The sequence below is a fragment of the Pseudophryne corroboree genome, unplaced genomic scaffold (genome assembly GCF_028390025.1).
Source record: "Pseudophryne corroboree isolate aPseCor3 unplaced genomic scaffold, aPseCor3.hap2 scaffold_147, whole genome shotgun sequence".
NCBI lineage: Eukaryota > Metazoa > Chordata > Amphibia > Anura > Myobatrachidae > Pseudophryne > Pseudophryne corroboree.
Genome location: NW_026968099.1, coordinates 1,165,943 through 1,185,158, shown reverse-complemented (window position 1 = coordinate 1,185,158; position 19,216 = coordinate 1,165,943). Strand labels below are relative to the sequence as shown.

Here is a 19,216-nt window from a genome sequence, read left to right as displayed (position 1 = left end):
TACAGGTAGTGTTGCAGGGCCCACACCCTTTTACTTGCCTTACAGAGCAGCTCTGGAGCTGTTACAGTGCCCAGCTGCTGCAAGAAATCAGCTTGAATGCTTCAGGGGCTGGGGCATAGCCAACATGAGCCCCACACCGAAGGAGGGTGGAGGTGTTTAATGCGAACTAGGGGTCATCCAAGCGCCGCAAAAGGCCGCCATGCCCTGCATACCCCTTTTCTCTTTTCATATGCAGATGAGGGTTCCAGCCAACTTTGACCCACTGCTTGGATGACTTCACCGTATGCAAATCCGTCTTCTGCAGACCTTCCCCCAGGAATGCTTGTACTAGTTGTTGCATTTGGTTTGTTGTTTGGGGGTGCTTCAGTATTAGGCAGCCTTCTGCCCTCCCATGTTCATCTGAAAATATGTGTTCTCCCTGCAGTTGTTGTCCCCAGATGAGAGTTCCCTTGTGCTGCCTCAGTTGAATCTCCTATACTTGACAGAGTTATGCCTGAGCAGCGGCACTCCCCAGCCCTATCCCAAATCATACTTATTTTGCATAGGAGATACCATGGTCATGAAGATTGTTCTCCCAGGGTGAGGTTCATTCATTGCATTCTGGGTATGCTGGCACCTGTGATTTCCCCAAATGTGGGAAACTCGACTGCATTATTTGTGGTAGTGGGGGACTGTGTTTGTGCTTTCCTCTGGTCAGCTCTGGTAAAAGTCCGATTTCTTTGTCTCAGATCTTCCTCTAGCCTTGTTCTGCTTTCGAGAGTTCCCCTGTGCTGCCTCAGTTGGGTCACCTTCACTTGACAGGGGGGTGCCCGAGCAGCGACCCTCCCCAGCTCTAGCCCAACTCCTACTAACCTGCCAGGTGATATACTATGATCAGGAAGGTGCTTCTCCCAGGGCAAGGCTCACCCATTGCACTCTGGGTGTGCTGATCCTGCGATTTCCCCAAATTTGGGAAACTTGACTGCATAATTTGTGTTTCCCCTGGTCGGCTCTCGTATAATTCAGATCTCTTTGTCTCAGGTCTCTCTCCAGCCTAGTTTGCTGTCTGTTTCCACTTCTCTTTTCTTGAGCCGCTCCCTTCTATGCCCTTGCGCACTATCCTGACTTCTCCCGTATGCTTAATTTGTGCCTTCCAACGCACAATGCGAACTACAGGTAGTGCTGCAGGGCCCACACCCTTTTACTTGCCTTACAGAGCAGCTCTGGAGCTGTTACAGTGCCCAGCTGCTGCAAGAAATCAGCTTGAATGCTTCAGGGGCTGGGGCATAACCAACATGAGCCCCACACCGAAGGAGGGTGGAGGTGTTTAATGCGAACTAGGAGTCATCCAAGCGCCGCAAAAGGACGCCATGCCCTACATACCCCTTTTCTCTTTTCATATGCAGACGAGGGTTGAAGCCAACTTTGACCCACTGCTTGGATTACATCACCATATGCAAATCCATCTGCTGCAGGCCTTCCCCCAGGAATGCTTGCACTAGTTGTTGCATTTGGTTTGTTGTTTGGGGGTGCTTCAGTATTAGGCAGCCTTCTGCCCTCCCATGTTCATCTGAAAATATGTGTTCTCCCTGCAGTTGTTGTCCCCAGATGAGAGTTCCCTTGTGCTGCCTCAGTTGAATCTCCTATACTTGATAGAGATGTGCCTGAGCAGCGGCCCTCCCCAGCCCTATCCCAAATCATACTTATTTTGCATAGGAGATACCATGGTCATGAAGATTGTTCTCCCAGGGTGAGGTTCATTCATTGCATTCTGGGTATGCTGACCCCTATGATTTCCCCAAATGTGGGAATCTCAACTGCATTATTTGTGGTAGTGGGGGACTGTGTTTGTTCTTTCCTCTGGTCAGCTCTGGTAAAAGTCAGATTTATTTGTCTCAGATCTACCTCTAGCCTTGTTCTTCTTTTGAGAGTTTCCTTATGCTGCCTCAGTTGGATCTCCTTCACTTGACAGGGGGATGCCCGAGCAGCGACCATCCCCAGCTCTAGCCCAACTCCTACTTACCTGCCAGGTGAGATACTATGATCATGAAGGTGCTTCTCCCAGGGCAAGGCTCACCCATTGCACTCTGGGTGTGCTGCTCCTGCGATTTCCCCAAATGTGGGAAACTTGACTGCATAATTTGTGTTTCCCCTGGTCGGCTCTCGTATAATTCAGATCTCTTTGTCTCAGGTCTCTCTCCAGCTTAGTTTGCTGTCTGTTTCCACTTCTCTTTTCTTGAGCCGCTCCCTTCTATGCCCTTGCGCACTATCCTGACTTCTACCGTATGCTTAATTTGTGCCTTCCAACGCACAATGCGAACTACAGGTAGTGCTGCAGGGCCCACACCCTTTTACTTGCCTTACAGAGCAGCTCTGGAGCTGTTACAGTGCCCAGCTGCTGCAAGAAATCAGCTTTAATGCTTCAGGGGCTGGGGCATAGCCAACATGAGCCCCACACCGAAGGAGGGTGGAGGTGTTTAATGCGAACTAGGGGTCATCCAAGCGCCGCAAAAGGCCGCCATGCCCTGCATACCCCTTTTCTCTTTTCATATGCAGATGAGGGTTCCAGCCAACTTTGACCCACTGCTTGGATGACTTCACCGTATGCAAATCCGTCTTCTGCAGACCTTCCCCCAGGAATGCTTGTACTAGTTGTTGCATTTGGTTTGTTGTTTGGGGGTGCTTCAGTATTAGGCAGCCTTCTGCCCTCCCATGTTCATCTGAAAATATGTGTTCTCCCTGCAGTTGTTGTCCCCAGATGAGAGTTCCCTTGTGCTGCCTCAGTTGAATCTCCTATACTTGACAGAGTTATGCCTGAGCAGCGGCACTCCCCAGCCCTATCCCAAATCATACTTATTTTGCATAGGAGATACCATGGTCATGAAGATTGTTCTCCCAGGGTGAGGTTCATTCATTGCATTCTGGGTATGCTGACCCCTATGATTTCCCCAAATGTGGGAAACTCGACTGCATTATTTGTGGTAGTGGGGGACTGTGTTTGTTCTTTCCTCTGGTCAGCTCTGGTAAAAGTCAGATTTATTTGTCTCAGATCTTCCTCTAGCCTTGTTCTTCTTTCGAGAGTTTCCTTGTGCTGCCTCAGTTGGATCTCCTTCATTTGACAGGGGGGTGCCCGAGCAGCGACCCTCCCCAGCTCTAGCCCAACTCCTACTTACCTGCCAGGTGAGATACTATGATGATGAAGGTGCTTCTCCCAGGGCAAGGCTCACCCATTGCACTCTGGGTGTGCTGCTCCTGCGATTTCCCCAAATGTGGGAAACTTGACTGCATAATTTGTGTTTCCCTGGTCGGCTCTCGTATAATTCAGATCTCTTTGTCTCAGGTCTCTCTCCAGCTTAGTTTGCTGTCTGTTTCCACTTCTCTTTTCTTGAGCCGCTCCCTTCTATGCCCTTGCGCACTATCCTGACTTCTCCCGTATGCTTAATTTGTGCCTTCCAACGCACAATGCGAACTACAGGTAGTGCTGCAGGGCCCACACCCTTTTACTTGCCTTACAGAGCAGCTCTGGAGCTGTTACAGTGCCCAGCTGCTGCAAGAAATCAGCTTTAATGCTTCAGTGGCTGGGGAATAGCCAACATGAGCCCCACACCGAAGGAGGGTGGAGGTGTTTAATGCGAACTAGGGGTCATCCAAGCGCCGCAAAAGGCCGCCATGCCCTGCATACCCCTTTTCTCTTTTCATATGCAGATGAGGGTTCCAGCCAACTTTGACCCACTGCTTGGATGACTTCACCGTATGCAAATCCGTCTTCTGCAGACCTTCCCCCAGGAATGCTTGTACTAGTTGTTGCATTTGGTTTGTTGTTTGGGGGTGCTTCAGTATTAGGCAGCCTTCTGCCCTCCCATGTTCATCTGAAAATATGTGTTCTCCCTGCAGTTGTTGTCCCCAGATGAGAGTTCCCTTGTGCTGCCTCAGTTGAATCTCCTTTACTTGACAGAGTTGTGCCTGAGCAGCGGCACTCCCCAGCCCTATCCCAAATCATACTTATTTTGCATAGGAGATACCATGTTCATGAAGTTTGTTCTCCCAGGGTGAGGTTCATTCATTGCATTCTGGGTATGCTGGCACCTGTGATTTCCCCAAATGTGGGAAACTCGACTGCATTATTTGTGGTAGTGGGGGACTGTGTTTGTGCTTTCCTCTGGTCAGCTCTGGTAAAAGTCCGATTTCTTTGTCTCAGATCTTCCTCTAGCCTTGTTCTTCTTTCGAGAGTTCCCTTGTGCTGCCTCAGTTGGGTCACCTTCACTTGACAGGGGGGTGCCCGAGCAGCGACCCTCCCCAGCTCTAGCCCAACTCCTACTAACCTGCCAGGTGATATACTATGATCAGGAAGGTGCTTCTCCCAGGGCAAGGCTCACCCATTGCACTCTGGGTGTGCTGATCCTGCGATTTCCCCAAATTTGGGAAACTTGACTGCATAATTTGTGTTTCCCCTGGTCGGCTCTCGTATAATTCAGATCTCTTTGTCTCAGGTCTCTCTCCAGCCTAGTTTGCTGTCTGTTTCCACTTCTCTTTTCTTGAGCCGCTCCCTTCTATGCCCTTGCGCACTATCCTGACTTCTCCCGTAAGCTTAATTTGTGCCTTCCAACGCACAATGCGAACTACAGGTAGTGCTGCAGGGCCCACACCCTTTTACTTGCCTTACAGAGCAGCTCTGGAGCTGTTACAGTGCCCAGCTGCTGCAAGAAATCAGCTTGAATGCTTCAGGGGCTGGGGCATAGCCAACATGAGCCCCACACCGAAGGAGGGTGGAGGTGTTTAATGCGAACTAGGGGTCATCCAAGCGCCGCAAAAGGACGCCATGCCCTGCATACCCCTTTTCTCTTTTCATATGCAGACGAGGGTTGAAGCCAACTTTGACCCACTGCTTGGATTACATCACCATATGCAAATCCATCTGCTGCAGGCCTTCCCCCAGGAATGCTTGCACTAGTTGTTGCATTTGGTTTGTTGTTTGGGGGTGCTTCAGTATTAGGCAGCCTTCTGCCCTCCCATGTTCATCTGAAAATATGTGTTCTCCCTGCAGTTGTTGTCCCCAGATGAGAGTTCCCTTGTGCTGCCTCAGTTGAATCTCCTTTACTTGACAGAGTTGTGCCTGAGCAGCGGCACTCCCCAGCCCTATCCCAAATCATACTTATTTTGCATAGGAGATACCATGTTCATGAAGTTTGTTCTCCCAGGGTGAGGTTCATTCATTGCATTCTGGGTATGCTGGCACCTGTGATTTCCCCAAATGTGGGAAACTCGACTGCATTATTTGTGGTAGTGGGGGACTGTGTTTGTGCTTTCCTCTGGTCAGCTCTGGTAAAAGTCCGATTTCTTTGTCTCAGATCTTCCTCTAGCCTTGTTCTTCTTTCGAGAGTTCCCTTGTGCTGCCTCAGTTGGGTCACCTTCACTTGACAGGGGGGTGCCCGAGCAGCGACCCTCCCCAGCTCTAGCCCAACTCCTACTAACCTGCCAGGTGATATACTATGATCAGGAAGGTGCTTCTCCCAGGGCAAGGCTCACCCATTGCACTCTGGGTGTGCTGATCCTGCGATTTCCCCAAATTTGGGAAACTTGACTGCATAATTTGTGTTTCCCCTGGTCGGCTCTCGTATAATTCAGATCTCTTTGTCTCAGGTCTCTCTCCAGCCTAGTTTGCTGTCTGTTTCCACTTCTCTTTTCTTGAGCCGCTCCCTTCTATGCCCTTGCGCACTATCCTGACTTCTCCCGTAAGCTTAATTTGTGCCTTCCAACGCACAATGCGAACTACAGGTAGTGCTGCAGGGCCCACACCCTTTTACTTGCCTTACAGAGCAGCTCTGGAGCTGTTACAGTGCCCAGCTGCTGCAAGAAATCAGCTTGAATGCTTCAGGGGCTGGGGCATAGCCAACATGAGCCCCACACCGAAGGAGGGTGGAGGTGTTTAATGCGAACTAGGGGTCATCCAAGCGCCGCAAAAGGACGCCATGCCCTTCATACCCCTTTTCTCTTTTCATATGCAGACGAGGGTTGAAGCCAACTTTGACCCACTGCTTGGATTACATCACCATATGCAAATCCATCTGCTGCAGGCCTTCCCCCAGGAATGCTTGCACTAGTTGTTGCATTTGGTTTGTTGTTTGGGGGTGCTTCAGTATTAGGCAGCCTTCTGCCCTCCCATGTTCATCTGAAAATATGTGTTCTCCCTGCAGTTGTTGTCCCCAGATGAGAGTTCCCTTGTGCTGCCTCAGTTGAATCTCCTTTACTTGACAGAGATGTGCCTGAGCAGCGGCCCTCCCCAGCCCTATCCCAAATCATACTTATTTTGCATAGGAGATACCATGGTCATGAAGATTGTTCTCCCAGGGTGAGGTTCATTCATTGCATTCTGGGTATGCTGACCCCTATGATTTCCCCAAATGTGGGAATCTCAACTGCATTATTTGTGGTAGTGGGGGACTGTGTTTGTTCTTTCCTCTGGTCAGCTCTGGTAAAAGTCAGATTTATTTGTCTCAGATCTTCCTCTAGCCTTGTTCTTCTTTTGAGAGTTTCCTTGTGCTGCCTCAGTTGGATCTCCTTCACTTGACAGGGGGGTGCCCGAGCAGCGACCCTCCCCAGCTCTAGCCCAACTCCTACTTACCTGCCAGGTGAGATACTATGATCATGAAGGTGCTTCTCCCAGGGCAAGGCTCACCCATTGCACTCTGGGTGTGCTGCTCCTGCGATTTCCCCAAATGTGGGAAACTTGACTGCATAATTTGTGTTTCCCCTGGTCGGCTCTCGTATAATTCAGATCTCTTTGTCTCAGGTCTCTCTCCAGCTTAGTTTGCTGTCTGTTTCCACTTCTCTTTTCTTGAGCCGCTCCCTTCTATGCCCTTGCGCACTATCCTGACTTCTCCCGTATGCTTAATTTGTGCCTTCCAACGCACAATGCGAACTACAGGTAGTGCTGCAGGGCCCACACCCTTTTACTTGCCTTACAGAGCAGCTCTGGAGCTGTTACAGTGCCCAGCTGCTGCAAGAAATCAGTTTTAATGCTTCAGGGGCTGGGGCATAGCCAACATGAGCCCCACACCGAAGGAGGGTGGAGGTGTTTAATGCGAACTAGGGGTCATCCAAGCGCCGCAAAAGGCCGCCATGCCCTGCACGCCCCTTTTCTCTTTTCATATGCAGATGAGGGTCCCAGCCAACTTTGACCCACTGCTTGGATGACTTCACCGTATGCAAATCCGTCTTCTGCAGACCTTCCCCCAGGAATGCTTGTACTAGTTGTTGCATTTGGTTTGTTGTTTGGGGGTGCTTCAGTATTAGGCAGCCTTCTGCCCTCCCATGTTCATCTGAGAATATGTGTTCTCCCTGCAGTTGTTGTCCCCAGATGAGAGTTCCCTTGTGCTGCCTCAGTTGAATCTCCTATACTTGACAGAGTTATGCCTGAGCAGCGGCACTCCCCAGCCCTATCCCAAATCATACTTATTTTGCATAGGAGATACCATGGTCATGAAGTTTGTTCTCCCAGGGTGAGGTTCATTCATTGCATTCTGGGTATGCTGACACCTGTGATTTCCCCAAATGTGGGAAACTCGACTGCATTATTTGTGGTAGTGGGGGACTGTGTTTGTTCTTTCCTCTGGTCAGCTCTGGTAAAAGTCAGATTTATTTGTCTCAGATCTTCCTCTAGCCTTGTTCTTCTTTCGAGAGTTTCCTTGTGCTGCCTCAGTTGGATCTCCTTCATTTGACAGGGGGGTGCCCGAGCAGCGACCCTCCTCAGCTCTAGCCCAACTCCTACTTACCTGCCAGGTGAGATACTATGATCATGAAGGTGCTTTTCCCAGGGCAAGGCTCACCCATTGCACTCTGGGTGTGCTGCTCCTGCGATTTCCCCAAATGTGGGAAACTTGACTGCATAATTTGTGTTTCCCTGGTCGGCTCTCGTATAATTCAGATCTCTTTGTCTCAGGTCTCTCTCCAGCCTAGTTTGCTGTCTGTTTCCACTTCTCTTTTCTTGAGCCGCTCCCTTCTATGCCCTTGCGCACTATCCTGACTTCTCCCGTATGCTTAATTTGTGCCTTCCAACGCACAATGCGAACTACAGGTAGTGCTGCAGGGCCCACACCCTTTTACTTGCCTTACAGAGCAGCTCTGGAGCTGTTACAGTGCCCAGCTGCTGCAAGAAATCAGCTTGAATGCTTCAGTGGCTGGGGCATAGCCAACATGAGCCCCACACCGAAGGAGGGTGGAGGTGTTTAATGCGAACTAGGGGTCATCCAAGCGCCGCAAAAGGCCGCCATGCCCTGCATACCCCTTTTCTCTTTTCATATGCAGACGAGGGTTGAAGCCAACTTTGACCCACTGCTTGGATGACATCACCATATGCAAATCCATCTGCTGCAGGCCTTCCCCCAGGAATGCTTGCACTAGTTGTTGCATTTGGTTTGTTGTTTGGGGGTGCTTCAGTATTAGGCAGCCTTCTGCCCTCCCATGTTCATCTGAAAATATGTGTTCTCCCTGCAGTTGTTGTCCCCAGATGAGAGTTCCCTTGTGCTGCCTCAGTTGAATCTCCTTTACTTGACAGAGATGTGCCTGAGCAGCGGCCCTCCCCAGCCCTATCCCAAATCATACTTATTTTGCATAGGAGATACCATGGTCATGAAGATTGTTCTCCCAGGGTGAGGTTCATTCATTGCATTCTGGGTATGCTGACCCCTATGATTTCCCCAAATGTGGGAAACTCGACTGCATTATTTGTGGTAGTGGGGAACTGTGTTTGTTCTTTCCTCTGGTCAGCTCTGGTAAAAGTCCGATTTCTTTGTCTCAGATCTTCCTCTAGCCTTGTTCTTCTTTCGAGAGTTTCCTTGTGCTGCCTCAGTTGGATCTCCTTCATTTGACAGGGGGGTGCCCGGGCAGCGACCCTCCCCAGCTCTAGCCCAGCTCCTACTTACCTGCCAGGTGAGATACTATGATCATGAAGGTGCTTCTCCCAGGGCAAGGCTCACCCATTGCACTCTGGGTGTGCTGCTCCTGCGATTTCCCCAAATGTGGGAAACTTGACTGCATAATTTGTGTTTCCCTGGTCGGCTCTCGTATAATTCAGATCTCTTTGTCTCAGGTCTCTCTCCAGCTTAGTTTGCTGTCTGTTTCCACTTCTCTTTTCTTGAGCCGCTCCCTTCTATGCCCTTGCGCACTATCCTGACTTCTCCCGTCTGCTTAATTTGTGCCTTCCAACGCACAATGCGAACTACAGGTAGTGCTGCAGGGCCCACACCCTTTTACTTGCCTTACAGAGCAGCTCTGGAGCTGTTACAGTGCCCAGCTGCTGCAAGAAATCAGTTTGAATGCTTCAGGGGCTGGGGCATAGCCAACATGAGCCCCACACCGAAGGAGGGTGGAGGTGTTTAATGCGAACTAGGGGTCATCCAAGCGCCGCAAAAGGCCGCCATGCCCTGCATACCCCTTTTCTCTTTTCATATGCAGATGAGGGTTCCAGCCAACTTTGACCCACTGCTTGGATGACTTCACCGTATGCAAATCCGTCTTCTGCAGACCTTCCCCCAGGAATGCTTGTACTAGTTGTTGCATTTGGTCTGTTGTTTGGGGGTGCTTCAGTATTAGGCAGCCTTCTGCCCTCCCATGTTCATCTGAAAATATGTGTTCTCCCTGCAGTTGTTGTCCCTAGATGAGAGTTCCCTTGTGCTGCCTCAGTTGAATCTCCTTTACTTGACAGAGTTGTGCCTGAGCAGAGGCACTCCCCAGCCCTATCCCAAATCATACTTATTTTGCATAGGAGATACCATGGTCATGAAGTTTGTTCTCCCAGGGTGAGGTTCATTCATTGCATTCTGGGTATGCTGACACCTGTGATTTCCCCAAATGTGGGAAACTCGACTGCATTATTTGTGGTAGTGGGGGACTGTGTTTGTGCTTTCCTCTGGTCAGCTCTGGTAAAAGTCCGATTTCTTTGTCTCAGATCTGCCTCTAGCCTTGTTCTTCTTTCGAGAGTTCCCTTGTGCTGCCTCAGTTGGATCTCCTTCACTTGACAGGGGGGTGCCCGAGCAGCGACCCTCCCCAGCTCTAGCCCAACTCCTACTAACCTGCCAGGTGATATACTATGATCAGGAAGGTGCTTCTCCCAGGGCAAGGCTCACCCATTGCACTCTGGGTGTGCTGATCCTGCGATTTCCCCAAATTTGGGAAACTTGATTGCATAATTTGTGTTTCCCCTGGTCGGCTCTCGTATAATTCAGATCTCTTTGTCTCAGGTCTCTCTCCAGCCTAGTTTGCTGTCTGTTTCCACTTCTCTTTTCTTGAGCCGCTCCCTTCTATGCCCTTGCGCACTATCCTGACTTCTTCCGTCTGCTTACTTTGTGCCTTCCAACGCACAATGCGAACTACAGGTAGTGCTGCAGGGCCCACACCCTTTTACTTGCCTTAAAGAGCAGCTCTGGAGCTGTTACAGTGCCCAACTGCTGCAAGAAATCAGCTTGAATGCTTCAAGGGCTGGGGCATAGCCAACATGAGCCCCACACCGAAGGAGGGTGGAGGTGTTTAATGCGAACTAGGGGTCATCCAAGCGCCGCAAAAGGCCGCCATGCCCTGCACGCCCCTTTTCTCTTTTCATATGCACATGAGGGTTGAAGCCAACTTTGACCCACTGCTTGAATGACATCACCATATGCAAATCCATCTGCTGCAGGCCTTCCCCCAGGAATGCTTGCACTAGTTGTTGCATTTGGTTTGTTGTTTGGGGGTGCTTCAGTATTAGGCAGCCTTCTGCCCTCCCATGTTCATCTGAAAATATGTGTTCTCCCTGCAGTTGTTGTCCCCAGATGAGAGTTCCCTTGTGCTGCCTCAGTTGAATCTCCTTTACTTGACAGAGATGTGCCTGAACAGCGGCCCTCCCCAGCCCTATCCCAAATCATACTTATTTTGCATAGGAGATACCATGGTCATGAAGATTGTTCTCCCAGGGTGAGGTTCATTCATTGCATTCTGGGTATGCTGACCCCTGTGATTTCCCGAGATGTGGGTAACTCGACTGCATTATTTGTGGTAGTGGGGGACTGTGTTTGTGCTTTCTTCTGGTCAGCTCTGGTAAAAGTCTGATTTCTTTGTCTCAGATCTTCCTCTAGCCTTGTTCCTCTTTCGAGAGTTTCCTTGTGCTGCCTCAGTTGGATCTCCTTCACTTGACAGGGGGGTGCCCGAGCAGCGACCCTCCCCAGCTCTAGCCCAACTCCTACTTACCTGCCAGGTGAGATACTATGATCATGAAGGTGCTTCTCCCAGGGCAAGGCTCACCCATTGCACTCTGGGTGTGCTGCTCCTGCGATTTCCTCAAATGTGGGAAACTTGACTACATAATTTGTGTTTCCCCTGGTTGGCTCTCGTATAATTCAGATCTCTTTGTCTCAGGTCTCTCTCCAGCCTAGTTTGCTGTCTGTTTCCACTTCTCTTTTCTTGAGCCGCTCCCTTCTATGCCCTTGCGCACTATCCTGACTTCTCCCGTCTGCTTAATTTGTGCCTTCCAACGCACAATGCGAACTACAGGTAGTGCTGCAGGGCCCACACCCTTTTACTTGCCTTACAGAGCAGCTCTGGAGCTGTTACAGTGCCCAGCTGCTGCAAGAAATCAGTTTGAATGCTTCAGGGGCTGGGGCATAGCCAACATGAGCCCCACACCGAAGGAGGGTGGAGGTGTTTAATGCGAACTAGGGGTCATCAAAGCGCCGCAAAAGGCCGCCATGCCCTGCACGCCCCTTTTCTCTTTTCATATGCAGACGAGGGTTGAAGCCAACTTTGACCCACTGCTTGGATGACATCACCATATGCAAATCCATCTGCTGCAGGCCTTCCCCCAGGAATGCTTGCACTAGTTGTTGCATTTGGTTTGTTGTTTGGGGGTGCTTCAGTATTAGGCAGCCTTCTGCCCTCCCATGTTCATCTGAAAATATGTGTTCTCCCTGCAGTTGTTGTCCCCAGATGAGAGTTCCCTTGTGCTGCCTCAGTTGAATCTCCTTTACTTGACAGAGATGTGCCTGAGCAGCGGCCCTCCCCAGCCCTATCCCAAAACATACTTATTTTGCATAGGAGATACCATGGTCATGAAGATTGTTCTCCTAGGGTGAGGTTCATTCATTGCATTCTGGGAATGCTGACCTCTGTGATTTCCCCAAATGTGGGAAACTCGACTGCATTATTTGTGGTAGTGGGGGACTGTGTTTGTGCTTTCCTCTGGTCAGCTCTGGTAAAAGTCCGATTTCTTTGTCTCAGATCTTCCTCTAGCCTTGTTCTTCTTTTGAGAGTTCCCTTGTGCTGCCTCAGTTGGATCTCCTTCACTTGACAGGGGGGTGCCCGAGCAGCGACCCTCCCCAGCTCTAACCCAACTCTTACTTACCTGCCAGGTGAGATACTATGATCATGAAGGTGCTTCTCCCAGGGCAAGGCTCACCCATTGCACTCTAAGTGTGCTGCCCCTGCGATTTCTCCAAATGTGGGAAACTTGACTGCATAATTTATGTTTCCCCTGGTCGGCTCTCGTATAATTCAGATCTCTTTGTCTCAGTTCTCTCTCCAGCCTTGTTTGCTGTCTGTTTCCACTTCTTTTTTCTTGAGCCTCTCCCTTCTATACCCTTGTGCACTATCCTGACTTCTCCTCCCGTCTGCTTACTTTGTGCCTTCTAATGCACAATGCAAACTACAGGTAGTGCTGCAGGGCCCACACCCTTTTACTTGCCTTACAGAGCAGCTCTGGAGCTGTTACAGTGCCCAGCTGCTGCAAGAAATAAGTTTGAATGCTTCAGGGGCTGGGTCATGGCCAACATGAGCCCCACACCGAAGGAGGGTGGGGGTGTTTAATGCGAACTATGGGTCATCCAAGCGCCGCAAAAGGCCGCCATGCCCTGCATACCCCTTTTCTCTTTTCATATGCAGATGAGGGTTCCAGCCAACTTTGGCCCACTGCTTGGATGACATCACCATATGCAAATCCATCTGCTGCAGGCCTTCCCCCAGGAATGCTTGCACTAGTTGTTGCATTTGGTTTGTTGTTTGGGGGTGCTTCAGTATTAGGCAGCCTTCTGCCCTCCCATGTTCATCTGAAAATATGTGTTCTCCCTGCAGTTGTTGTCCCCAGATGAGAGTTCCCTTGTGCTGCCTCAGTTGAATCTCCTTTACTTGACAGAGATGTGCCTGAGCAGCGGCCCTCCCCAGCCCTATCCCAAAACATACTTATTTTGCATAGGAGATACCATGGTCATGAAGTTTGTTCTCCCAGGGTGAGGTTCATTCATTGCATTCTGGGTATGCTGACACCTGTGATTTCCCCAAATGTGGGAAACTCGACTGCATTATTTGTGGTAGTGGGGGACTGTGTTTGTGCTTTCCTCTGGTCAGCTCTGGTAAAAGTCCGATTTCTTTGTCTCAGATCTGCCTCTAGCCTTGTTCTTCTTTCGAGAGTTCCCTTGTGCTGCCTCAGTTGGATCTCCTTCACTTGACAGGGGGGTGCCCGAGCAGCGACCCTCCCCAGCTCTAGCCCAACTCCTACTAACCTGCCAGGTGATATACTATGATCAGGAAGGTGCTTCTCCCAGGGCAAGGCTCACCCATTGCACTCTGGGTGTGCTGATCCTGCGATTTCCCCAAATTTGGGAAACTTGATTGCATAATTTGTGTTTCCCCTGGTCGGCTCTCGTATAATTCAGATCTCTTTGTCTCAGGTCTCTCTCCAGCCTAGTTTGCTGTCTGTTTCCACTTCTCTTTTCTTGAGCCGCTCCCTTCTATGCCCTTGCGCACTATCCTGACTTCTTCCGTCTGCTTACTTTGTGCCTTCCAACGCACAATGCGAACTACAGGTAGTGCTGCAGGGCCCACACCCTTTTACTTGCCTTAAAGAGCAGTTCTGGAGCTGTTACAGTGCCCAACTGCTGCAAGAAATCAGCTTGAATGCTTCAAGGGCTGGGGCATAGCCAACATGAGCCCCACACCGAAGGAGGGTGGAGGTGTTTAATGCGAACTAGGGGTCATCCAAGCGCCGCAAAAGGCCGCCATGCCCTGCACGCCCCTTTTCTCTTTTCATATGCACATGAGGGTTGAAGCCAACTTTGACCCACTGCTTGAATGACATCACCATATGCAAATCCATCTGCTGCAGGCCTTCCCCCAGGAATGCTTGCACTAGTTGTTGCATTTGGTTTGTTGTTTGGGGGTGCTTCAGTATTAGGCAGCCTTCTGCCCTCCCATGTTCATCTGAAAATATGTGTTCTCCCTGCAGTTGTTGTCCCCAGATGAGAGTTCCCTTGTGCTGCCTCAGTTGAATCTCCTTTACTTGACAGAGATGTGCCTGAACAGCGGCCCTCCCCAGCCCTATCCCAAATCATACTTATTTTGCATAGGAGATACCATGGTCATGAAGATTGTTCTCCCAGGGTGAGGTTCATTCATTGCATTCTGGGTATGCTGACCCCTGTGATTTCCCGAGATGTGGGTAACTCGACTGCATTATTTGTGGTAGTGGGGGACTGTGTTTGTGCTTTCTTCTGGTCAGCTCTGGTAAAAGTCTGATTTCTTTGTCTCAGATCTTCCTCTAGCCTTGTTCCTCTTTCGAGAGTTTCCTTGTGCTGCCTCAGTTGGATCTCCTTCACTTGACAGGGGGGTGCCCGAGCAGCGACCCTCCCCAGCTCTAGCCCAACTCCTACGTACCTGCCAGGTGAGATACTATGATCATGAAGGTGCTTCTCCCAGGGCAAGGCTCACCCATTGCACTCTGGGTGTGCTGCTCCTGCGATTTCCTCAAATGTGGGAAACTTGACTACATAATTTGTGTTTCCCCTGGTTGGCTCTCGTATAATTCAGATCTCTTTGTCTCAGGTCTCTCTCCAGCCTAGTTTGCTGTCTGTTTCCACTTCTCTTTTCTTGAGCCGCTCCCTTCTATGCCCTTGCGCACTATCCTGACTTCTCCCGTCTGCTTAATTTGTGCCTTCCAACGCACAATGCGAACTACAGGTAGTGCTGCAGGGCCCACACCCTTTTACTTGCCTTACAGAGCAGCTCTGGAGCTGTTACAGTGCCCAGCTGCTGCAAGAAATCAGTTTGAATGCTTCAGGGGCTGGGGCATAGCCAACATGAGCCCCACACCGAAGGAGGGTGGAGGTGTTTAATGCGAACTAGGGGTCATCAAAGCGCCGCAAAAGGCCGCCATGCCCTGCATGCCCCTTTTCTCTTTTCATATGCAGACGAGGGTTGAAGCCAACTTTGACCCACTGCTTGGATGACATCACCATATGCAAATCCATCTGCTGCAGGCCTTCCCCCAGGAATGCTTGCACTAGTTGTTGCATTTGGTTTGTTGTTTGGGGGTGCTTCAGTATTAGGCAGCCTTCTGCCCTCCCATGTTCATCTGAAAATATGTGTTCTCCCTGCAGTTGTTGTCCCCAGATGAGAGTTCCCTTGTGCTGCCTCAGTTGAATCTCCTTTACTTGACAGAGATGTGCCTGAGCAGCGGCCCTCCCCAGCCCTATCCCAAAACATACTTATTTTGCATAGGAGATACCATGGTCATGAAGATTGTTCTCCTAGGGTGAGGTTCATTCATTGCATTCTGGGAATGCTGACCTCTGTGATTTCCCCAAATGTGGGAAACTCGACTGCATTATTTGTGGTAGTGGGGGACTGTGTTTGTGCTTTCCTCTGGTCAGCTCTGGTAAAAGTCCGATTTCTTTGTCTCAGATCTTCCTCTAGCCTTGTTCTTCTTTTGAGAGTTCCCTTGTGCTGCCTCAGTTGGATCTCCTTCACTTGACAGGGGGGTGCCCGAGCAGCGACCCTCCCCAGCTCTAACCCAACTCTTACTTACCTGCCAGGTGAGATACTATGATCATGAAGGTGCTTCTCCCAGGGCAAGGCTCACCCATTGCACTCTAAGTGTGCTGCCCCTGCGATTTCTCCAAATGTGGGAAACTTGACTGCATAATTTATGTTTCCCCTGGTCGGCTCTCGTATAATTCAGATCTCTTTGTCTCAGTTCTCTCTCCAGCCTTGTTTGCTGTCTGTTTCCACTTCTTTTTTCTTGAGCCTCTCCCTTCTATACCCTTGTGCACTATCCTGACTTCTCCTCCCGTCTGCTTACTTTGCCTTCTAATGCACAATGCAAACTACAGGTAGTGCTGCAGGGCCCACACCCTTTTACTTGCCTTACAGAGCAGCTCTGGAGCTGTTACAGTGCCCAGCTGCTGCAAGAAATAAGTTTGAATGCTTCAGGGGCTGGGTCATGGCCAACATGAGCCCCACACCGAAGGAGGGTGGGGGTGTTTAATGCGAACTATGGGTCATCCAAGCGCCGCAAAAGGCCGCCATGCCCTGCATACCCCTTTTCTCTTTTCATATGCAGATGAGGGTTCCAGCCAACTTTGGCCCACTGCTTGGATGACATCACCATATGCAAATCCATCTGCTGCAGGCCTTCCCCCAGGAATGCTTGCACTAGTTGTTGCATTTGGTTTGTTGTTTGGGGGTGCTTCAGTATTAGGCAGCCTTCTGCCCTCCCATGTTCATCTGAAAATATGTGTTCTCCCTGCAGTTGTTGTCCCCAGATGAGAGTTCCCTTGTGCTGCCTCAGTTGAATCTCCTTTACTTGACAGAGATGTGCCTGAGCAGCGGCCCTCCCCAGCCCTATCCCAAATCATACTTATTTTGCATAGGAGATACCATGGTCATGAAGATTGTTCTTCCAGGGTGAGGTTCATTCATTGCATTCTGGGTATGCTGACCCCTGTGATTTCCCCAAATGTGGGAAACTCGACTGCATTATTTGTGGTAGTGGGGGACTGTGTTTGTGCTTTCTTCTGGTCAGCTCTGGTAAAAGTCAGATTTCTTTGTCTCAGATCTTCCTCTAGCCTTGTTCTTCTTTCGACATTTCCCTTGTGCTACCTCAGTTGGATCTCCTTCACTTGACAGGGGGGTGCCCGAGCAGCGACCCTCCCCAGCTCTAGCCCAACTCCTACTTACCTGCCAGGTGATATACTATGATCAGGAAGGTGCTTCTCCCAGGGCAAGGCTCACCCATTGCACTCTGGGTGTGCTGATCCTGCGATTTCCCCAAATGTGGGAAACTTGACTGCATAATTTGTGTTTCCCCTGGTCGGCTCTCATATAATTCAGATCTCTTTGTCTCAGGTCTCTCTCCAGCCTAGTTTGCTGTCTGTTTCCACTTCTCTTTTCTTGAGCCGCTCCCTTCTATGCCCTTGCGCACTATCCTGACTTCTCCCGTCTGCTTAATTTGTGCCTTCCAACGCACAATGCGAACTACAGGTAGTGCTGCAGGGCCCACACCCTTTTACTTGCCTTACAGAGCAGCTCTGGAGCTGTTACAGTGCCCAGCTGCTGCAAGAAATCAGTTTGAATGCTTCAGGGGCTTGGGCATAGCCAACATGAGCCCCACACCGAAGGAGGGTGGAGGTGTTTAATGCGAACTAGGGGTCATCAAAGCGCCGCAAAAGGCCGCCATGCCCTGCACGCCCCTTTTCTCTTTTCATATGCAGACGAGGGTTGAAGCCAACTTTGACCCACTGCTTGGATGACATCACCATATGCAAATCCATCTGCTGCAGGCCTTCCCCCAGGAATGCTTGCACTAGTTGTTGCATTTGGTTTGTTGTTTGGGGGTGCTTCAGTATTAGGCAGCCTTCTGCCCTCCCATGTTCATCTGAAAATATGTGTTCTCCCTGGAGTTGTTGTCCCCAGATGAGAGTTCCCTTGTGCTGCCTCAGTTGAATCTCCTTTACTTGACAGAGATGTGCCTGAGCAGCGGCCCTCCCCAGCCCTATCCCAAATCATACTTATTTTGCATAGGAGATACCATGGTCATGAAGATTGTTCTCCCAGGGTGAGGTTCATTCATTGCATTCTGGGTATGCTGACTCCTGTGATTTCCCCAAATGTGGGAAACTCGACTGCATTATTTGTGGTAGTGGGGGACTGTGTTTGTGCTTTCCTCTGATCAGCATTGGTAAAAGTCAGATTTCTTTGTCTCAGATCTTCCTCTAGCCTTGTTCTTCTTTCGAGAGTTCCCTTGTGCTGCCTCAGTTGGATCTCCTTAACTTGACAGGGGGGTGCCCGAGCAACGACCCTCCCCAGCTCTAGCCCAACTCCTACTATACTATGATCAGGAAGGTGCTTCTCCCAGGGCAAGGCTCACCCATTGCACTCTGGGTGTGCTGATCCTGCAATTTCCACAAATGTGGGAAACTTGACTGCATAATTTGTGTTTCCCCTGGTCGGCTCTCGTATCATTCAGATCTCTTTGTCTCAGGTCTCTCTCCAGCCTAGTTTGCTGTCTGTTTCCACTTCTCTTTTCTTTAGCCGCTCCCTTCTATGCCCTTGCGCACTATCCTGACTTCTCCCGTCTGCTTACTTTGTGCCTTCCAACGCACAATGCGAACTACAGGTAGTGCTGCAGGGCCCACACCCTTTTACTTGCCTTACAGAGCAGCTCTGGAGCTGTTACAGTGCCCAACTGCTGCAAGAAATCAGCTTGAATGCTTCAGGGGCTGGGGCATAGCCAACATGAGCCCCACACCGAAGGAGGGTGGGGGTGTTTAATGCGAACTAGGGGTCATCCAAGCGCTGCAAAAGGCCGCCATGCCCTGCATACCGCTTTTCTCTTTTCATATGCAAATGAGGGTTCCAGCCAACTTTAGCCCACTGCTTGGATGACATCACCGTATGCAAATCCGTCTTCTGAAGACCTTCCCCCAGGAATGCTTGTACTAGTTGTTGCATTTGGTTTGTTGTTTGGGGGTGCTTCAGTATTAGGCAGCCTTCTTCCCTCCCATGTTCATCTGAAAATATGTGTTCTCCCTGCAGTTGTTGTCCCCAGATGAGAGTTCCCTTGTGCTGCCTCAGTTGAATCTCCTTTACTTGACAGAGATGTGCCTGAGCAGCGGCCCTCCCCAGCCCTATCCCAAATCATACTTATTTTGCATAGGAGATACCATGGTCATGAAGATTGTACTCCCAGGGTGAGGTTCATTCATTGCATTCTGGGTATGCTGACCCCTGTGATTTCCCCAAATGTGGGAAACTCGACTGCATTATTTGTGGTAGTGGGGGACTGTGTTTGTGCTTTCCTCTGGTCAGCTCTGGTAAAAGTCAGATTTATTTGTCTCAGATCTTCCTCTAGCCTTGTTCTTCTTTCGAGAGTTCCCTTGTGCTTCCTCAGTTGGATCTCTTTCACTTGACAGGGGGGTGCCCGAGCAGCGACCCTCCCCAG

General features: G+C 50.2%; 31 non-coding genes and 1 pseudogene across 31 annotated transcripts; all 32 read left to right on the top strand.

Annotated features, from left to right (window-relative positions):
* The first annotated feature begins 528 nt into the window (after positions 1-528).
* LOC134997829 (U1 spliceosomal RNA) lies at positions 529-692 on the top strand. The gene has a single exon (XR_010200205.1). It is a non-coding gene; the product is annotated as a U1 spliceosomal RNA (small nuclear RNA).
* Positions 693-844: 152 nt separating this feature from the next.
* Positions 845-1,007, top strand: LOC134997988 (U1 spliceosomal RNA). The gene has a single exon (XR_010200355.1). It is a non-coding gene; the product is annotated as a U1 spliceosomal RNA (small nuclear RNA).
* A 671-nt stretch (positions 1,008-1,678) lies between these two features.
* On the top strand, positions 1,679-1,842 carry LOC134997826 (U1 spliceosomal RNA). Its single transcript, XR_010200202.1, has one exon. It is a non-coding gene; the product is annotated as a U1 spliceosomal RNA (small nuclear RNA).
* A 152-nt stretch (positions 1,843-1,994) lies between these two features.
* LOC134997929 (U1 spliceosomal RNA) lies at positions 1,995-2,157 on the top strand. Its single transcript, XR_010200301.1, has one exon. It is a non-coding gene; the product is annotated as a U1 spliceosomal RNA (small nuclear RNA).
* Positions 2,158-2,828: 671 nt separating this feature from the next.
* Positions 2,829-2,992, top strand: LOC134997805 (U1 spliceosomal RNA). The gene has a single exon (XR_010200181.1). It is a non-coding gene; the product is annotated as a U1 spliceosomal RNA (small nuclear RNA).
* A 152-nt stretch (positions 2,993-3,144) lies between these two features.
* LOC134997949 (U1 spliceosomal RNA) lies at positions 3,145-3,305 on the top strand. The gene has a single exon (XR_010200320.1). It is a non-coding gene; the product is annotated as a U1 spliceosomal RNA (small nuclear RNA).
* Positions 3,306-3,977: 672 nt separating this feature from the next.
* LOC134997871 (U1 spliceosomal RNA) lies at positions 3,978-4,141 on the top strand. The gene has a single exon (XR_010200245.1). It is a non-coding gene; the product is annotated as a U1 spliceosomal RNA (small nuclear RNA).
* A 152-nt stretch (positions 4,142-4,293) lies between these two features.
* LOC134997987 (U1 spliceosomal RNA) lies at positions 4,294-4,456 on the top strand. Its single transcript, XR_010200353.1, has one exon. It is a non-coding gene; the product is annotated as a U1 spliceosomal RNA (small nuclear RNA).
* Positions 4,457-5,127: 671 nt separating this feature from the next.
* On the top strand, positions 5,128-5,291 carry LOC134997870 (U1 spliceosomal RNA). Its single transcript, XR_010200244.1, has one exon. It is a non-coding gene; the product is annotated as a U1 spliceosomal RNA (small nuclear RNA).
* A 152-nt stretch (positions 5,292-5,443) lies between these two features.
* On the top strand, positions 5,444-5,606 carry LOC134997986 (U1 spliceosomal RNA). Its single transcript, XR_010200352.1, has one exon. It is a non-coding gene; the product is annotated as a U1 spliceosomal RNA (small nuclear RNA).
* A 671-nt stretch (positions 5,607-6,277) lies between these two features.
* On the top strand, positions 6,278-6,441 carry LOC134997824 (U1 spliceosomal RNA). The gene has a single exon (XR_010200201.1). It is a non-coding gene; the product is annotated as a U1 spliceosomal RNA (small nuclear RNA).
* A 152-nt stretch (positions 6,442-6,593) lies between these two features.
* Positions 6,594-6,756, top strand: LOC134997928 (U1 spliceosomal RNA). The gene has a single exon (XR_010200300.1). It is a non-coding gene; the product is annotated as a U1 spliceosomal RNA (small nuclear RNA).
* A 671-nt stretch (positions 6,757-7,427) lies between these two features.
* On the top strand, positions 7,428-7,591 carry LOC134997865 (U1 spliceosomal RNA). The gene has a single exon (XR_010200240.1). It is a non-coding gene; the product is annotated as a U1 spliceosomal RNA (small nuclear RNA).
* Positions 7,592-7,743: 152 nt separating this feature from the next.
* LOC134997938 (U1 spliceosomal RNA) lies at positions 7,744-7,904 on the top strand. Its single transcript, XR_010200310.1, has one exon. It is a non-coding gene; the product is annotated as a U1 spliceosomal RNA (small nuclear RNA).
* A 672-nt stretch (positions 7,905-8,576) lies between these two features.
* LOC134997840 (U1 spliceosomal RNA) lies at positions 8,577-8,740 on the top strand. Its single transcript, XR_010200216.1, has one exon. It is a non-coding gene; the product is annotated as a U1 spliceosomal RNA (small nuclear RNA).
* A 152-nt stretch (positions 8,741-8,892) lies between these two features.
* Positions 8,893-9,053, top strand: LOC134997917 (U1 spliceosomal RNA). The gene has a single exon (XR_010200288.1). It is a non-coding gene; the product is annotated as a U1 spliceosomal RNA (small nuclear RNA).
* Positions 9,054-9,725: 672 nt separating this feature from the next.
* Positions 9,726-9,889, top strand: LOC134997838 (U1 spliceosomal RNA). Its single transcript, XR_010200214.1, has one exon. It is a non-coding gene; the product is annotated as a U1 spliceosomal RNA (small nuclear RNA).
* Positions 9,890-10,041: 152 nt separating this feature from the next.
* On the top strand, positions 10,042-10,204 carry LOC134998010 (U1 spliceosomal RNA). The gene has a single exon (XR_010200377.1). It is a non-coding gene; the product is annotated as a U1 spliceosomal RNA (small nuclear RNA).
* A 671-nt stretch (positions 10,205-10,875) lies between these two features.
* Positions 10,876-11,039, top strand: LOC134997887 (U1 spliceosomal RNA). Its single transcript, XR_010200260.1, has one exon. It is a non-coding gene; the product is annotated as a U1 spliceosomal RNA (small nuclear RNA).
* Positions 11,040-11,191: 152 nt separating this feature from the next.
* LOC134997997 (U1 spliceosomal RNA) lies at positions 11,192-11,354 on the top strand. Its single transcript, XR_010200363.1, has one exon. It is a non-coding gene; the product is annotated as a U1 spliceosomal RNA (small nuclear RNA).
* A 671-nt stretch (positions 11,355-12,025) lies between these two features.
* LOC134997817 (U1 spliceosomal RNA) lies at positions 12,026-12,189 on the top strand. The gene has a single exon (XR_010200194.1). It is a non-coding gene; the product is annotated as a U1 spliceosomal RNA (small nuclear RNA).
* Positions 12,190-12,341: 152 nt separating this feature from the next.
* On the top strand, positions 12,342-12,504 carry LOC134998014 (U1 spliceosomal RNA). The gene has a single exon (XR_010200381.1). It is a non-coding gene; the product is annotated as a U1 spliceosomal RNA (small nuclear RNA).
* A 674-nt stretch (positions 12,505-13,178) lies between these two features.
* On the top strand, positions 13,179-13,342 carry LOC134997837 (U1 spliceosomal RNA). Its single transcript, XR_010200213.1, has one exon. It is a non-coding gene; the product is annotated as a U1 spliceosomal RNA (small nuclear RNA).
* A 152-nt stretch (positions 13,343-13,494) lies between these two features.
* On the top strand, positions 13,495-13,657 carry LOC134998008 (U1 spliceosomal RNA). The gene has a single exon (XR_010200376.1). It is a non-coding gene; the product is annotated as a U1 spliceosomal RNA (small nuclear RNA).
* Positions 13,658-14,328: 671 nt separating this feature from the next.
* LOC134997886 (U1 spliceosomal RNA) lies at positions 14,329-14,492 on the top strand. The gene has a single exon (XR_010200259.1). It is a non-coding gene; the product is annotated as a U1 spliceosomal RNA (small nuclear RNA).
* Positions 14,493-14,644: 152 nt separating this feature from the next.
* Positions 14,645-14,807, top strand: LOC134998012 (U1 spliceosomal RNA). Its single transcript, XR_010200379.1, has one exon. It is a non-coding gene; the product is annotated as a U1 spliceosomal RNA (small nuclear RNA).
* Positions 14,808-15,478: 671 nt separating this feature from the next.
* Positions 15,479-15,642, top strand: LOC134997816 (U1 spliceosomal RNA). Its single transcript, XR_010200193.1, has one exon. It is a non-coding gene; the product is annotated as a U1 spliceosomal RNA (small nuclear RNA).
* Positions 15,643-15,794: 152 nt separating this feature from the next.
* On the top strand, positions 15,795-15,957 carry LOC134998013 (U1 spliceosomal RNA). The gene has a single exon (XR_010200380.1). It is a non-coding gene; the product is annotated as a U1 spliceosomal RNA (small nuclear RNA).
* A 672-nt stretch (positions 15,958-16,629) lies between these two features.
* LOC134997819 (U1 spliceosomal RNA) lies at positions 16,630-16,793 on the top strand. Its single transcript, XR_010200196.1, has one exon. It is a non-coding gene; the product is annotated as a U1 spliceosomal RNA (small nuclear RNA).
* Positions 16,794-16,945: 152 nt separating this feature from the next.
* Positions 16,946-17,087, top strand: LOC134997952 (U1 spliceosomal RNA; annotated as a pseudogene).
* A 692-nt stretch (positions 17,088-17,779) lies between these two features.
* Positions 17,780-17,943, top strand: LOC134997795 (U1 spliceosomal RNA). The gene has a single exon (XR_010200171.1). It is a non-coding gene; the product is annotated as a U1 spliceosomal RNA (small nuclear RNA).
* Positions 17,944-18,914: 971 nt separating this feature from the next.
* LOC134997796 (U1 spliceosomal RNA) lies at positions 18,915-19,078 on the top strand. The gene has a single exon (XR_010200172.1). It is a non-coding gene; the product is annotated as a U1 spliceosomal RNA (small nuclear RNA).
* Positions 19,079-19,216: the final 138 nt, after the last annotated feature.